At 28.4% G+C, this 18725-nt stretch overlaps 1 long non-coding RNA gene across 1 annotated transcript in view; it reads right to left on the bottom strand.

Moving 5' to 3' along the window:
- Positions 1-647: 647 nt before the first annotated feature.
- LOC119613637 overlaps positions 648-18725 on the bottom strand; it is a 48130-nt gene continuing 30052 nt past the window's right edge. The window contains exon 3 of the long non-coding RNA XR_005232244.1: positions 648-745. This is a non-coding gene — a long non-coding RNA (uncharacterized LOC119613637). The remainder of the gene's footprint in view (positions 746-18725) is intronic.

An 18725-nucleotide genomic window follows, 5' to 3' on the forward strand; every position in this document is an offset into this window, starting at 1 on the left:
AATATTGTTGTGGTCATTCTCAATAACAGAGCAAAAAACTTTGTTTATTTATTTACAACAATTTAAAACTTTTTGGCAATTTGTAAAGAACAGTTGTTGTTTAACTAAAGTGATTTTCGTTTTTGTAAATATAAAGCTTTTCTATTGTAAAGACTACTGCAATTGGTTTAAAAATTGTTTGCAATTTATTTGTATATTTTTTCTAGTTTTACATGTTTTTATTTTGTGTTCTAGTTTTTAGTTTAAAATAATAGATTTTAATTTTAGTTCCCTTTACAGCCACCTACTCTAGGTTTATGTAATGTTGGGGAAATATGTTTCGGATTTTAAATAACTTTAAAATAACAGTGTGTTAAAGAGAGAGAGAGTGAATGAATGAAAAACTTACAGTCTTGCTAGTTGTAGGCGTTCATGTGTGGGTAAATTTTCCACTGTTTGCATTTCGGCCACAAGGTCAGCATGTTCCATTTTAAGTTGTGCTTTAAACGACTCATCCGATTTACGATTTACTAAAATACCCTTAACCATGTTGCAGCTGGTATTTTTCGTTTATGATTTTCCAAAAAAATAAGAAAAATATTGTAGGTTAATTTGGGGAAGGAAGGCCTGTGTTAAAAAGGACTATTAAAATGATATGTTCTTTTTTTTTGTTTTGTAGGTTTGTTAATTTGGGGTTTATTTGAATTGGTGGCAAATTAACTTAAAGCCATTTTGTTGTTCACTGAGGCAGCTGTTTGGTAGAAAGCTGGAAATAAAATAAATGTAAAAAATAAAGTTAAAAAAGTTTAACAAATTATCATGAAAAAAAAGAAAAAGGTCTTTTTTTAAATAAAAATTTTATTTACTATATTTTTTAAGTTTTTACAGATTTTCAAGGTTTGCTTATAACATTATTAAGTTTTCAAATAATAAAAGTCTGTTTTTATAAATTTGTATGATTATGAGATTTTTGTTTGGAATTTTTTCTCTTGTCTGTATTTAGTATATTTTATGAATGATAACAATTTCTAAAGACTACAGCATTGTGCAAATCGTACACGTAATAAAGCTACTATTATGACTTTGATTGCCTCTGCGTTGGTTTGTTAGTTAGTTTGTTTGTTTGTGTATGTGTGTTAGAGAATACATTCTCTAGAGAGTAATCATGCTCCTACTACAATACCATAATTCATACAACACTAATACAGCCACACGTAAACGTTTCCTGCCTTTGGCAACTGCAGTAAATGTAAATCAAACTATGAATTAACACACAAACAAACTCACACACTCAACATACACAGATACAGTTTTAGATTTAGATTTCAAATATTCATTTTTTTCGCTTTTTTTATAACCTCCTGTGGGATTTTCAATTCTAGGCAATGTTGGAAATATTTAACAAAGAAAACGTGCTTTACAAACTAAATAAAATGTTATAAAAAATTTTTAACTATAAAAAAAGTTGATGAAGAAAAAAATTACAAAAAATAGAATAGAAATTGAAAACAAAATCTGTGGAAAATGTTATAAACAACAACAATAAAAAATAGTTAAGAAATATTTCATTTTATTAAAAATAAAGAAGAAAGTTACCTACAGCTAAAGTTAAACAGTAGGCAAGAAGTCCCTCTAATTTAGATAATAGGCAAAGACTAGGTTCTAGACTAGACTATAGACTAGACTATAGACTAGACTATAGACTAGACTATAGACTAGACTATAGGACTACACTATAGACTAGAAAATATACTATAGACTAGACTATAGACTAGGCTATAGACTAGACTATAGACTAGAGTATCGACTAGACTATAGACTAGACTATAGACTAGACTATAGACTAGACTATAAACTAGACTATAAACTAGACTATAAACTAGACTATAACTAGACTATAGACTAGACTATAGACTAGCCTATAGACTGGACTATAGACTGGACTATAGACTAGACTATAGACTAGACTATAGACTAGACTATAGACTAGACTATAGACTAGACTAAGACTAGACTATAGGACTAGACTATAGACTAGACTATAGGACTAGACTATAGACTAGACTATAGACTAGACTATAGACTAGACTATAGACTAGACTATAGACTAGACTATAGACTAGACTATAGACTAGACTATAGACTAGACTATAGACTAGACTATAGACTAGACTATAGACTAGACTATACTAGACTATAGACTAGACTATAGACTAGACTATAGACTACTATAGACTAGACTATAGACTAGACTATAGACTAGACTATAGACTAGACTATAGACTAGACTATAGACTAGACTATAGACTAGACGATAGACTAGACTATAGACTAGACTATAGACTAGACTATAGACTAGACTATAGACTAGACTATAGACTAGACTATAGACTAGACTATAGACTAGACTATAGACTAGACTATAGACTAGACTATAGACTAGACTATAGACTAGACTATAGACTAGACTATAGACTAGACTATAGACTAGACTATAGACTAGACTATAGACTAGACTATAGACTAGACTATAGACAGACTATAGACTAGACTATAGACTAGACTATAGACTAGACTATAGACTAGACTATAGACTAGACTATAGACTAGACTATAGACTAGACTATAGACTAGACTATAGACTAGACTATAGACTAGACTATAGACTAGACTACTAGACTAGACTATAGACTAGACTATAGACTAGACTATAGACTAGACTATAGACTAGACTATAGACTAGACTCTAGACTAGACTTATAGACTAGACTATAGACTAGACTATAGACTAGACTATAGACTAGACTATAGACTAGACTATAGACTAGACTATAGACTAGACTATAGACTAGACTATAGACTAGACTATAGACTAGACTATAGACTAGACTATAGACTAGACTATAGACTAGACTATAGACTTGACTATAGACTAGACTATAGACTAGACTATAGAATAGACTATAGACTAGACTATAGACTAGACTATAGACTAGACTATAGACTAGACTATAGACTAGACTATAGACTAGACTATAGACTAGACTATAGACTAGACTATAGACTAGGACTATAGACTAGGAACTATAAGACTAGACTATAGACTAGACTATAGACTAGACTATAGACTAGACTATAGACTAGACTATAGACTAGACTATAGACTAGACTATAGACTAGACTATAGACTAGACTATAGACTAGACTATAGACTAGACTATAGACTAGACTATAGACTAGACTATAGACTAGACTATAGACTAGACTATAGACTAGACTATAGACTAGACTATAGACTAGACTATAGACTAGACTATAGACTAGACTATAGACTAGACTATAGACTAGACTATAGACTAGACTATAGACTAGACTATAGACTAGACTATAGACTAGACTATAGACTAGACTATAGACTAGACTATAGACTAGACTATAGACTAGACTATAGACTAGACTATAGACTAGACTATAGACTAGACTATAGACTGGACTATAGACTAGACTATAGACTAGACTATAGACAAGACTATAGACTAGACTATAGACTAGACTATAGACTAGACTATAGACTAGACTATAGACTAGACTATAGACTAGACTATAGACTAGACTAGACTAGACTAGACTATAGACTAGACTATAGACTAGACTAGAGACTAGACTAAAGACTAGACTATAGGCGAGACTAGACTAAAGACAATACTATAGACTCGACTATAGATTCGACTAAAGACTAAATTATAGACTAGATTATAGGCTAGACTATAGACTAGACAATAGACTAAACTATAGACTAGACTATAGGCGAGACTAGAGACTAGACTAAAGACTATACTATAGACTCGACTATAGATTTGACTAAAGACTAGATTATAGACTAGATTATAGTCTATAGTCTGGACTAGACTATAGAGTAGACTATAGACTAGACTATAGACTAAACTATAGATTAAACTATGGACTACATTATAGATTTAACTTTAGTGAGATTTTTTCAATATGTCCCACTGTTTAAAAGAGCAAAGTAAAATTGTTTACAAGAAAATTGCATACTCTAGGGAGCATTCAAAACAACAGCAACGTAAATATGTGTGTTAGTATAAAAAAATGCTTTAAAATAAATTCTTAGAAAATTGATTTAAATTTTTATAATTTTTCTTTTGCATTTCTTTGAAAAAAATGATAGTTTTTCTGTAAGGTCTTAAAAGCTAAGTTCTTGTTTTTATTTATTTATATATATTTTTTTTTGTTAAAATTTATAAACTAAAACTAAGTAAAACTTATAAATTTTATAAATTTTGTTTTTCATATTTACAAACAACAACTGTAGATTTTGGTATTGCTCTAGTGGTGACAAAATATTTATACGTGAACAATTTGCAAAAGTTGTGCTTTGGCTGTTTTTTTTTGTTTAATACATTTGAATTTATAATATAAAGTTTTGCAAATTTGCACAAATAATGTTAAGATTGACAGGAGAAATAAAAGCAAATGCAGCAAACTAAATAAAAACTTTAAATATTAGAGAAAGATTTAAATGCAAACAGGTTTAGCAACACAACTTTAGCATAGTTTTTTGTCAAAGGTAAATAATTTACAGCCATAAAACTAAAGCATACTTTTTGGCAGGGAAAATATTGATTTTATTTAATACATAAATCAATAGATTTAAAGAATTTAGAGGAAATGGATTAGACTTAAAGTTTTTGCTACAAAAAGAAGAAAAATGAGTTTACTTTAGAAGGATTTCTTATATATAGAAATTGTGCTACTAAAATTATGCTTTATATGTTACTTTTTGTTTCTCCAAGGAGTTGTTTGTAATTTGTTGTCACAACTTAAATAAACTCTTAGGCAGACCTTTTTTTAGAATTAGTTATCTGGATTATAAATTAAAAATTATAACGCCTTATTTATTACAAACCTCTTTGCTAATTGCCAAACAACTTAATTGACCTTAAAGTATGCTTTACTTAACTTAACCTTTATAACAGAAAAATTATGCTTTACTTTTCTAACCTGCTGTTTGTTTAGATTTTATTATATAAACATTAGCAGCTTTTCCTATTCCTTTCTTTACGCTCTTTATGTTTGTAATTTCTTTTAGCAATTTAATTGACCCTAAAGTATGCTTTACTTAAAGTAAAGTAACCTTTCAACAAAAAGTATGCTTTTAATCATTTGCAAAAGTAATAAATTAACATTTATTTAGATTGTGTAATTTGTTGTAAAAGTTTTTTTTTCATATTAATGTTATGAAATATTTCTGAAAATAAATTAATTGAGCAAAAACTTTGAATGTTTTACTTTTGAAAACTTTTAAATAAATGTATTTTATGTTTTTTTTTTTTTATTTGTAAATTTTAAATTAGTAGTTTCGGCGTATAAAACATCTTTCGATTTTTTAATAATCTATTAAAAATTGTGGTTGTTGTTTTAAATTATTTAAAACTTTTAGGTTTTAGTGTTTGGGGTTCTAAAGACAATTTTCTTAGAAAATATTTTCTACTAAAGGATTTTTTTTATAAATTATACCTTTTTTATTATAACTTAAATGTTTTTTCTATTAATGTTGCTAAAATTCAATTGACCATAAAGTATGCTTTACTTTTTATTGATTTAGCAGTAAATTTTTATTTACTTTTTTGCAACAAACAAGTCTTCAAAAGAAAAGTAATTGACTTAGATCTATTTAATGTAAAAAAACTTAAGGTTTATTTTTATAATTTAGTTTTTAGAGCATTTTTGAATTAAAGTAATCAAACAATTCTCCTAAAAGTATACTATTATTCAACAAATTTTAATTAAAATTTTAATAAACATAAATCTAGCATTTATTTCTTTATATTTAATAGCTCAACTATTAAAATAATCTTTAATTCTCTAAAACAGCTTAAAATTTCATTTACACTCCAAAAAGCATTCTATTGTTTCTCATAAACTAAAACTTCAAATACACTACTGCTTTTGTTTTTATAACAAATACTTTTCTTAATAAACTTAAGAAATTTAAAATAATTTATTTAAATTTCACAAATCTCTTAATGTCTATTATAAATTTCCATTTCTATATAAATTTCCTCATATAACAAAAAGTATGCTTCACTTATCTTCTCTAGCAAAGTTTTAAATTTTCTTCTTATTGTATCTAAAATGCTTATTCTTATAAAAATAATTAAATTATATTTATTAATCATTGTTATGGTTTTTAGTATTCTTTCCTTCTTTTTTTTTTTTTTTTGATATTTTTTCATTTATCATTTCCATTATAATTGACCAAAAGTATTCAAGAAAATTTGTTTCCTTCCTCATATTTTTCATTAGCCACCCAAAAAGTATGCTTTTGGTATTATTGTTATTTGTTTGTGTTATTGCTTTGCTGGCTCTGGCTTTTGTATTGGAATTGTAACGTTTTTGTATTATAAATGTATCTCTTAAAGAATATTTTGCTGTTATTTGCATATTTATTATGAATATAAAAATATATATAATATTTTTTTTATTTTCTGCAAACTGTATACATCCACACGTACAAATATAAGTATACATTTAGGAGAAGAGTAGAAAACGGATGTTAAAAAGAATGTCAATTTATAAATCAATGGTTAAGGAATATGATATTTATGAGCAATACTTGACTGGGACCAGTATTGTAGGAAAAAAGGCAACACACATTTTACATTATCTAGGGAAAATAAGTGTAATATTACCAAAACATATAAACGAAATTTATCAAGGGGTAATATGGGATCACTAAGGATACTTTATATAATTAATAGAAGGGTTAAAAAGGGTTTAAAATTAATACAATGTTAGTCTAGTCTATAGTCTAGTCTATAGTCTAGTCTATAGTCTGGTCTATAGTCTAGTCTATAGTCTAGTCTATAGTCAAGTCTATAGTCAAGTCTATAGTCAAGTCTATAGTCTAGTCTATAGTCTAGTCTATAGTCTAGTCTATAGTCTAGTCTATAGTCTAGTCTATAGTCTAGTCTATAGTCTAGTCTATAGTCTGGTCTATAGTCTAGTCTATAGTCTAGTCTATAGTCTAGTCTATAGTCTAGTCTATAGTCTAGACTATAGTCTAGTCTATAGTCTAGTCTATAGTCTAGTCTATAGTCTAGTCTATAGTCTAGTCTATAGTCTAGTCTATAGTCTAGTTTATAGTCTAGTCTATAGTCTAGTTTATAGTCTAGTCTATAGTCTAGTCTATAGTCTAGTCTATAGTCTAGTCTATAGTCTAGTCTATAGTCTAGTCTATAGTCTAGTCTATAGTCTAGTCTATAGTCTAGTCTATAATCTAGTCTATAGTCTAGTCTATAGTCTAGTCTATAGTCTATTCTATAGTCTAGTCTATAGTCTAGTCTATAGTCTAGTCTATAGTCTAGTCTATAGTCTAGTCTATAGTCTAGTCTATAGTCTAGTCTATAGTCTAGTCTATAGTCTAGTCTATAGTCTAGTCTATAGTCTAGTCTATAGTCCAGTCTATAGTCTAGTCTATTGTCTAGTCTATAGTCTAGTCTATAGTCTAGTCTATAGTCTAGTCTATAGTCTAGTCTATAGTCTAGTCTATAGTCTAGTCTATAGTCTAGTCTATAGTCTAGTCTATAGTCTAGTCTATAATCTAGTCTATTGTCTAGTCTATAGTCTAGTCTATAGTTCTTAAAAGGTGTTTCCAAATTCGTCATTGCCGATTGTAACGTAAAAAAGTTTTTCTTTTAAGTCTATAGTTCTTAAAAGGGGTTTTCAAATTCGCCATTGCCGATTGCAACCTTAAAATTTTTTCTTTTATAATTTATATTATTGGCTTTGAAATCTTTTATAAAGTTTTTTCTATAAATATCAAGTATCAAAATATATTTTATATTTTTTGTTATTGATTTTTTTTATAAAAATACTTCCATATGTTTCAAATTTATTTAAAAAGACTATTTAATTTATTTTAATCTCCTCAATCCAGCCCATACATTTTTATATCAACAGCAAATTATCACACCTAATTTATGGTAAATTTAAGCTTAATGTATTTTTAGGGGAATTTCAATAAAAAAAGAAAACAAACAAAAAAGTAAAGCATACTTTTAAGCTTACCAACGTATAAAATTTATCGAATTGCGCCAAAAAATTTTTTAGTTGATTTATGGATTTATATTGTTTTGTTAATTTATTGGCACAATAATTCAAAAATTTTACAGTTTTCCACCTTAACCGAAAAAGCTTTATAAATTTTAACTGATATTAGCTATTTAATGGTCTTAAATAAAATTTATGTTTAGATGGTAGACTTTATTTTTAAAGATAAAGAGTTTTTTAAAGGTTAAAGACTTAAAAGAAATGTTTTAGTTAATTGTTTAGCTTTTATGTTTTCAGTAATAATTTTTACACATTTTGTAAAGCCTTAAAGTATACTTTATTTGTAAGTCGTTAGATTTTGCTGCAATTATTGGGCAACTTTATGTGTTTTTGTCTACTTTGAGGGTTTTATTTCTTTTGAAATTAAAATGACCTTAAAGTATGCTTTACTTTTATATTTAACCTTTTGGGCAACAACTTTATTACAGAAAGTTTTAATTAGATTTTGTTTTATTTCCACATTTAATTGACACTACAAAAGTAGGCTATACTTTTTATGTTTCAATTTAAATTTATGTTTTTTGTTTATAATTTGTTAAGACTAAACTTTAGCTTAAGATTACTTTGAATATTTTTCAAAAATAAATTAAGTAACCTAAAAGTAGGCAAAACTTTTTTATTTTTCATAACCCCCACGAACTACAAAATATGACTCACTCACAGTTTTATTTTGTTTTAAATTAATTACTCTGTAGTTTCTTTGCCAAATAATTTTTTATTATTTCTTTGCTTTACTCTTAAATTATTAGAAACCAAAGCCCTCTTTTAGGCAGACCATTAAATTAATTTTATATTGCATAGCTGTTGCGAGTCAGTCGTAATAAAAAATCAACTTTTCAACTTCTATGTGAACTTTTAACTACTTAATAGCGTGACATTATGATTATTTTTTTTGTACTTTTTTTTTGTTTTGCAACAATAGCAAAAATTAAAACAATAAAATTATCCATAATATATAGTGTATAGTATTTTTAAATCGGGTCAATAAACCTTAAACAAAACGAATGAATAGAAAAAAAAAAAAAACATGCAGTTGGTGGAAATCATAAATTTTGTAGGAAAAAGTTAAACAAAAAGAGAAAAATTAGAAAATTATTAAAATTTTGTTTAACAATTTTTGTATAGAAACGGTTTTTGTATAGAAAAGTTTCGTATAGAAAAGTGTCTTCTTTGGGAAGACAGTTTTCGTATAGAAACGAGTCTTCTTTGGGAAGACAGTTTTCGTATAGAAAAGTATCTTCTTTGGGAAGACAGTTTTCGTATAGAAACGTGTCTTCTTTGGGAAGACAATTTTCGTATAAAAAAGTCCTCTATTGGAAAACTGTTTTCATATAGAAAAGCATTTAAGTGTTTTTAGGAGCAAACAAAAAAACATTGCATATTTTAAGGTGTTTAAGTTAAGTTAATTGTTAAGTACTTATTCTGCAAAAACATGAGCTTCATTCGCATTCGTCATTTAGTTGAAATACTATTTCTTGGCCAAAAAATTTAGTGATTTTGTAGTATAATAAAGATGATGTCACTCCCTAGGTTTCAATCTTTATTATGGCAACCTTAATATAGTAGAACATTAAGTAGAAAATTAAATAATATTTGATAAACTTTATGATATGACTATTTGTATAGATTTAAATAAAAGATTATAACTTTTAAAATTTCATATTATATAAGAAACCTTAAGAAATTATTTTGCATAATTTTAGGCTTCATAATTTTTTATTACCACCAAAACAATAGTTTATTTATTTTAACAATATAAAATTTCTAACAATAAAGTCATAAAGTTTGTTTTAAACCCACATGTTTGCTTACATGTCGTTGCTCAAACAAATATGTTTTTTTGTTTATATTCAGTAAATAAACACCAACTTAAAGTAGGCTTTAAAATTTTTTTCCCAAAACAATGTTTCGATGGCTCCTTGTCAAGCCTTAAAGACTGCTATATGTAAATGTATTTAGATACTAAAAATTGTTATTATGTTTATATGTAGCTGCCGATAAGTAGACTTTTGAAAGAGATAGCAAAAAAAAAACAAGAAATTTTGAAATGTTTTAATACTCTAGGAAAAGTGTAGATGTGTGTGTGTGTGTTATATTTATCCTTTTTCACGCTTCTATTATTTCACAAAAAACAACCTCATACGTATATCATTTTGTTATAGAGCTAAACAGCTTCTTGCTAACGCTTTTTTTTTTGTTAAAGAAAAAAGTTTTAGAATTTTTGTAATTTTTTTTTTTCACATAAAGTTCATTTCACATTTACATACACATGGTTGTGTATTTGGTTTTTTTCTATATAAATTGCACATCAAAACTTTTTCTGTGTATGTGTGTTGTATTTCTGCTTTCCGCACATTTATGAAAATAAAATTTCCAGCTCAAAAGTATGCTTTTGAAAAAAAAAGTAGAAAAATGTTTCATATATCATTACATTTTATGTTTTTAATTTATATGCTTTTTGACAACCTGTAGGTAAATTTTCACTTTCTAATAAAAATGAAAAAATTATAGTTTGAAAAGCTTTCATTTTCGTTGTTGCTGTAGTTGTTGTGCAATAATATTTATTTGAAATTTTTGCGGTTGCCATTACCGCAAAGTATGCAATGATGGCTGTCTGCATATACAATATATAGGTTTTAAATAAGCCTTTAAGTAGGCTTTAAATAAATGAAATTTGAAAATATTCTATAAATTATTTAGAAAGCCATTATTGTTATTTGTGATTAATTGAGGTTTAAATAAATTAAAAATAATAACAATATAAATTTTGTAAAACAAAAGACACTTGTACTCATAAAAGCATATTAATAAGGTTAATAACAAAAACCACCTTAAACTAGGCAATGCTTTTTATCTTTATCTCCAAAAACACGTAACTATACAAGAAAAATAAAAAGAAATTTTAAAAAATATTAAAAATTTCATAAAAATTCAGTAACATCTTAACCTTTATTGCCTTTCAACTTAAATGCTTCATCATGACCTTCAAATATAACATGTTAATGGCGCAGATATTCCTCAAGAGCTTTTTTTTATTAGTGTTAAAAAAGTTGCCAATATAAAAAACCGTTTACTCATGTGTAAAACGCCGTTACAATACAGTAACCTCTACCCCACCCCAAAACAAAATTGCATAATTTTAGCAGTAAATTTTATGGAAAATATTGTCAACTTTCTTAAAACATTAATCATGCCTTAGGACATTTAATTTATTAAATACTGTAGCCAGTAGCTAAATGGAAAAAAAAAAACTGTTGTAAAAATGTTAATAAGAAAAGCGTGAAACAAAATTTAAGTCAGAAGGACCATAGTGGAGGAAAGAAAATAAAGTAGAAAACTATTTAAAGAAGATGAATAAGTTTTAAATAAGCCTTTAAGTAGGCTTTAAATAAATGAAAAATGAAAAGAAAGACTGTCTTCCCCAAGAAGACACTTTTCTATATGAAAAGTGTCTTCTTTAAGAAGAAACTTTTCTATATGAAAACTGTGTTTCCTTAAGAAGACACTTTTCTCTATGAAAACTGTCTTCCCCAAGAAGACACTTTTTTATATGAAAACTGTCTTCCCCAAGAAGACACTTTTCCATATGAAACCTGACTTCCCCAAGAAATCACTTTTCTATATGAAAACTGTCTTCCGCAAGAAGACAGACACCTTTGTATACAAAAACTTTCTTCCGCAAGAAGACACTTTTCTATACGAAAACTGTTCTCCGCAAGAAGACACTTTTCTATATGAAAACTGTCTTTCCCAAGAAGACACTTTTTATATGAAAGCTGTCTTCCCCAAGAAGACACTTTTTTATATGAAAACTGTCTTCCCCAAGAAGGCACTTTTCTATATGAAAACTGTCTTCCCTAAGAAGACACTTTTCTATATGAAAACTATCCTCCCCAAGAAGACACTTTTCTATATGAAAACTGTTCTCCCCAAGAAGACACTTTTTTATATGAAAACTGTCTTCCCCAAGAAGACTCTTTTCTATACGAAAACTGTCTTCCCTAAGAAGACATCTTTCTATACGAAAACTGTCTTCCCCAAGAAGACACTTTTCTATACGAAAACTGTCTTTCCCAAGAAGACACTCTTCTATATGAAAACTGTCTTTTCAAAGAATACACTTGTCTATACGAAAACCGTCTTCCCAAAGAAGACCCGTTTCTATACGAAAACTCTCGTACCAAAGAAGAATATCTTCTAGAGGAGATCTTTTTCCCTTGGAACACTGTCTTTATACCTATAGCACTTGGTTATTTACATTCCACGTGTATCCCCCTGATTGTTTGTAAAACGTTCTTTAACAAAAGAGAAAGTTTTCTACAACTTGGTTGTTGTTTATGCTTGGTTGCTTGATATTTACTTTCTCATACAATAAAAAAAAAACAAAATGACTTACAAATTAAAAGTATACTTTAGGGCTTTTTATTTTTGTTTTGCAACAATTTTTTTTGTTGTATTCCTTTGTTGCTGTTGTATTGTAGATTGTATCTCTCTCTAGCTTTATCTATGTCATTTATTATTACTAAGTTTTTTTTGTTCGCTGCCTACTTTCCTGGGCTGTCGTCAATTTTACTAGCTACTACTACATATTTAATTTTTCATTTTTTTTTTTTTTTTGTTGCTTAAATTAAGACAAATTGTTTACAATACCTTAAATTAAATGATTATTTGCTGACAATATAAATAATTATTATTTTCCTGCATTAAGTGTAGTGTAGTACGATGCATTAACATTCAAGTAGAAATTGGGGCCAAATTGACAATAATAATATTTAAGGACATTTATATGTGTCCATTTTCGATTTGTAGTCATTTGCATTTAAATAAAATATCTACATTTGTACATTAATATTTAATCCTCATACACATTCATACACATATGTTTACCTAAAAGTATGCTTTATAATATATGCATATGTATATGTTTTTAATGCATGTGTATGTCTGCTGTTTAATTTCAATGTTGAAAAAGAAGGGAAAAAAAACTCCTATAAAATTAACTGCACATGCAATAATATCCGTTTGACACAATTTTCATAAAAACGCCACAAAAAAAAACTGAAAACGAAAAACAGCAAAATTGAAAATACAAAAATATGAAAATATTGAAAGGAAAACATATGTTGCCTTATTATAATGATGACGACAACATTAAATGGGTTTTTATTACAAGTTTGCTGCAGAGTGAAATGAAACATATTGCAACATGGTGGGGCAACAACAGTAAAAAAATAAACTGATTTAAACTTTTCTATATGAAAACTGTCTTCACCAAGAATACACTTTTCTATACGAAAATTGTCTTTCCCAAGACGATACTTTTCTATAGGAAAACTGTCATCTCCAAGAAGCACTGTGTTCCCTAAGAAGACACTTTTCTATATGAAAACTGTCTTCCCCAAGAAGACACTTTTCTATTTGAAAACTGTATTCCCCAAGAAGACACTTTTCTATACGAAAACTGTCTTCCCCAAGAAGAAAGACACTTTTCTATACGAAAAGTGTCTTCCCCAAAAAGACACTTTTCTATACGAAAACTGTATTCCTCAAGAAGACACTTTTCTATATGAAAACTGTCTTCCCCAAGAAGACACTTTTCTATATGAAAACTGTCTTCCCCAAGAAGACACTTTTCTATATGAAAACTGTCTTTCCCAAGAAGACACTTTCCTATATGAAAACTATCTTTTCCAAGAAGACACTTTTCTGTATGAAAACTGTCTTCCCCAAGAAGACACTTTTCTATACGAAAACTGTCTATTTGAAAACACTTTTCTATTTGAAAACTGTATTCCCCAAGAAGACACTTTTCTATACGAAAACTGTCTTCCCCAAGAAGAAAGACACTTTTCTATACGAAAACTGTCTTCCCCAAGAAGACACTTTTCTATACGAAAACTGTATTCCTCAAGAAGACACTTTTCTATATGAAAACTGTCTTTCCCAAGCAGACACTTTTCTATACGAAAACTGTGTTCCCCAAGAAGGCACTTTTCTATATGAAAACTGTGTTCCCCAAGAAGACACTTTTCTATATGAAAACTGTGTTCGCCAAGAAGACACTTTTCTATATGAAAACTGTGTTCCCCAAGAAGACACTTTTCTATATGAAAACTATGTTCCCCAAGAAGACACTTTTCTATATAAAAACTGTCTTCCCCATGAAGACACTTTTATAAACGAAAACTGTCTTCCCCCATAAGAAACTATTCTATATGAAAACTGTCTTCCCCAAGAAGATACTTTTCTATACGAAAACTGTCTTCCCCAAGAAGACACTTTTCTATATAAAATATGTCTTCCCCAAGAAGACACTTTTCTATATGAAAACTGTGTTACCGAAGAAGACACTTTTCTAATGAAAACTGTCTTCCTCAAAAAGACACTTTTCTATACCAAAACTGTTTTCCCCAAAAAGACACTTTTCTATATGAAAACTGTCTTCCCCAAGAGACACTTTTCTATACGAAAACTATCATCCCCTAGAAGACACTGTGTTCCCCAAGAAGACACTTTTCTATACGAAAACTGTCTTCCCCAAGAAGACACTTTTCTATACGAAAACTATCTTCCCCTAGAAGACACTGTGTTCCCCAAGAAGACACTTTTCTATATGAAAACTGTCTTCCCCAAGAAGACACTTTTCTATATGAAAACTGTCTTCCGCAAGAAGACACTTTTCTATATGAAAACTGTCTTCCCCAAGAAGACACTTTTCTATTTGAAAACTGTATTCCCCAAGAAGACACTTTTCTATACGAAAACTGTCTTCCCCAAGAAGAAAGACACTTTTCTATACGAAAAGTGTCTTCCCCAAAAAGACACTTTTCTATACGAAAACTGTATTCCTCAAGAAGACACTTTTCTATATGAAAACTGTCTTCCCCAAGAAGACACTTTTCTATATGAAAACTGTCTTCCCCAAGAAGACACTTTTCTATATGAAAACTGTCTTTCCCAAGAAGACACTTTCCTATATGAAAACTATCTTTTCCAAGAAGACACTTTTCTGTATGAAAACTGTCTTCCCCAAGAAGACACTTTTCTATACGAAAACTGTCTATTTGAAAACACTTTTCTATTTGAAAACTGTATTCCCCAAGAAGACACTTTTCTATACGAAAACTGTCTTCCCCAAGAAGAAAGACACTTTTCTATACGAAAACTGTCTTCCCCAAGAAGACACTTTTCTATACGAAAACTGTATTCCTCAAGAAGACACTTTTCTATATGAAAACTGTCTTTCCCAAGCAGACACTTTTCTATACGAAAACTGTGTTCCCCAAGAAGGCACTTTTCTATATGAAAACTGTGTTCCCCAAGAAGACACTTTTCTATATGAAAACTGTGTTCGCCAAGAAGACACTTTTCTATATGAAAACTGTGTTCCCCAAGAAGACACTTTTCTATATGAAAACTATGTTCCCCAAGAAGACACTTTTCTATATAAAAACTGTCTTCCCCATGAAGACACTTTTATAAACGAAAACTGTCTTCCCCCATAAGAAACTATTCTATATGAAAACTGTCTTCCCCAAGAAGATACTTTTCTATACGAAAACTGTCTTCCCCAAGAAGACACTTTTCTATATAAAATATGTCTTCCCCAAGAAGACACTTTTCTATATGAAAACTGTGTTACCGAAGAAGACACTTTTCTAATGAAAACTGTCTTCCTCAAAAAGACACTTTTCTATACCAAAACTGTTTTCCCCAAAAAGACACTTTTCTATATGAAAACTGTCTTCCCCAAGAGACACTTTTCTATACGAAAACTATCATCCCCTAGAAGACACTGTGTTCCCCAAGAAGACACTTTTCTATACGAAAACTATCTTCCCCTAGAAGACACTGTGTTCCCCAAGAAGACACTTTTCTATATGAAAACTGTCTTCCCCAAGAAGACACTTTTCTATATGAAAACTGTCTTCCGCAAGAAGACACTTTTCTATATGAAAACTGTCTTCCCCAAGAAGACGCTTTTCTATACGAAAACTGTCTTCCCTTAAGAAGACACTTTTCTATATGAAAACTGTCTTCCCCAAGAAGACACTTTTCTATATGAAAACTGTCTTCCCCAAGAAGACACTTTTCTATATGAAAACTGTCTTCCTCAAGAAAAAATTTTTATATAGGAAAACTGTCTTTCCCAAGAAGACACTTTTCTATATGAAAACCATTTTCCCCAAGAAGACACAAAGGACAATTTATCCTTTACAAATTCTGTTTACACCCTTCCTTTTGTAAACCCCTTTTTAAATCCTTGAAAATCAGCCAAAGTAATAATAAACTTCATTAATATATAATTTGATACTATTTTTTGCACAAAAGCTTTAAATACAAAGTGCATAAAGTAGTTGATGGCAATACAATAGGGTAGCGAAAAAAGAAGTGTAAAATATAAAATCTGTTTTCACAAAAAATATAAAAATAAAATTTTAAATTTGTAAACTAACAAGTTCTTATAGCTCTTGCTTAATAATTTCTTTATTATAGCATACTTTATGGTGTAACACCCTGTCAATGCCTTCAGTCCTTTTGCCACTGTAAGCAAGCTTGTAATTATCAAGGAAATTATATTAAATATATGTATAAAAGCAAGTTTTTATTTTCAATTATTTTTTATAACTAACACACATGTATAACATACATATACAGTGTTAAAAACAGCTAAAAGCAAAATTGTGTTTTATAATTTGAATCTTTCAAATACAACTAAGAGTTACTCTGGTTTGTTAAAAAGGAATTACAAAGAAACTCATACGCCATAAAAAGAAATAACATTTAAGCAAAACCATATTTAAATGTAGTTAAAAAAACATCTATAGTAAGGGTGAGAAAAAAACTATTATAAAATTATTGTATATAACAGGGATGGAGAATTATTTAAAAAAGTGCTGCCTAGTTTAAGGCATTTTTTTGAATTGTAGTCAAAAAGTTTTAAATAACTTAAAGATTAATGTCAATTTTAATAAATTTTTAATATTACTGAAAACTTTCAACTTTAGCTGTAGTTGTAGCATTACCCAGCTCTGTTTTATTTTAAAACCCACACTATTTTAACATTTTAATATATACATATAACTAGATTTAACTGTAATTTATAGTTGTTTTTTTTTTTGTTCGCTTAAAAGTACATATATTAACAAAAGAGAGCTTTAGCAAGCCAGAGATAACATTTTGTTGAGGGTGGAGAGCAAACAAAAAGAAAAGAGATTTAAGAGATTAGTGGGGAAGAAGGCAAAATTCTTCTATTTATTGCTTTTTCCCCGACTTGCATCACATACACACCCTACAAAAATGCACTGAACTTTGTGTGAGTTGTAGTAGTAGTAGTAGTTTTTTTGCAATTTCTTTTTTTAATGCGAAGGTGTTAAAGTTTAATGTGTATTTTGTGTCTATTTAAAGAAGGAAAGAAAAAAAGTCTTAATTTAGGGGTTGGTTTAATGACACCAACACAATGGGGCTATAATTACAGGGCGAACTGTTTTAAAATTGGACAAAAATTGTAAATTATTTTTAATTTTTTTAAATATTTCATTAAAAAATTGTTAACTTTTAACAATTTAAACATTTTAAAGCCAAAAAGTAGGCAATGATTTTTAAAAAAAGCATAACTAAAACTATTTTAACAAATTACAGAAAGTCTTCTTTAAAAGTGAATAATTATCAATTATATTCTTAAATAGTCCACTTCATATGCTAAGTTTTAACATTTTCTAAGATTTTAAGCCTAAAAGTAGGCTAGGGTTTTTAAACATACTTTATATAAGTCTGTTTTAACAAACTACATGGGGACTTGTTTTAATTTTTAACTGTATTCTTAAATGCTAAACTTTTATACTTCCTCATAGTTTCAAGCCCAAAAGCAGGCAATGGTTCTTAAAAATAGCATAACTAAAACTGTTTTAACAAAATACAGAGAGACTTCTTTAAAAGTGAATAATTATCAATTATATTCTTAAATAGTTCATATGAAATAATAAACTTTTATACTTCCTAATAGTTTAAAGCCCAAAAGTAGGCAATGGGTATTAAAAATAGCATACCTAAAACTGTTTTAGTAAAATACTTATTAATATGAACGAATACTATTTAAAAATGAACGATTATCTACTGTTTTCTTAAATATTCCATTTCAAATGCTTAGTTTTAACACTTCCTAATATTTTAAAGCCTAAAAGTAGGCAATGATTTTAGTAAATAGCTTAATTAAGACGGAATTAACATATATAGGGGACTAGTTTTTGAAAGAAGTTTATTAATCTTAAAAAAAAACAATTATTAACTGTCATCTTAAATAGTTCACTTTAAACGCTGAACTTTTACAATTCCTAACATTTTGAAGCCTAAAAGTAGGCAATGATTTTTAAAAATAGTATAATAAAGTTATTGTTAACAAAATACTGGGAACTTCTTTAAAATACGACAATTATCTACTGTTTTCTTAAATATTTTTCTTTAAATGCCAAGTTTTTACACTTCCTATTATTTTAAAGCCTAAAACTATGCAATAGTTTTTATAATTAGCCCAATTTGAAGAGAATGAACAAAACACAAGAGGTTTCCTTTAACATCAGACATTTATTTGAAAGTTTCTTTATTTTACTCGT

The sequence above is a fragment of the Lucilia sericata genome, unplaced genomic scaffold, assembly GCF_015586225.1.
Source record: "Lucilia sericata isolate MDLA Ls3-8-SP2 unplaced genomic scaffold, ASM1558622v1 Contig002221F_arrow, whole genome shotgun sequence".
NCBI classification, from domain to species: Eukaryota; Metazoa; Arthropoda; class Insecta; order Diptera; family Calliphoridae; genus Lucilia; species Lucilia sericata.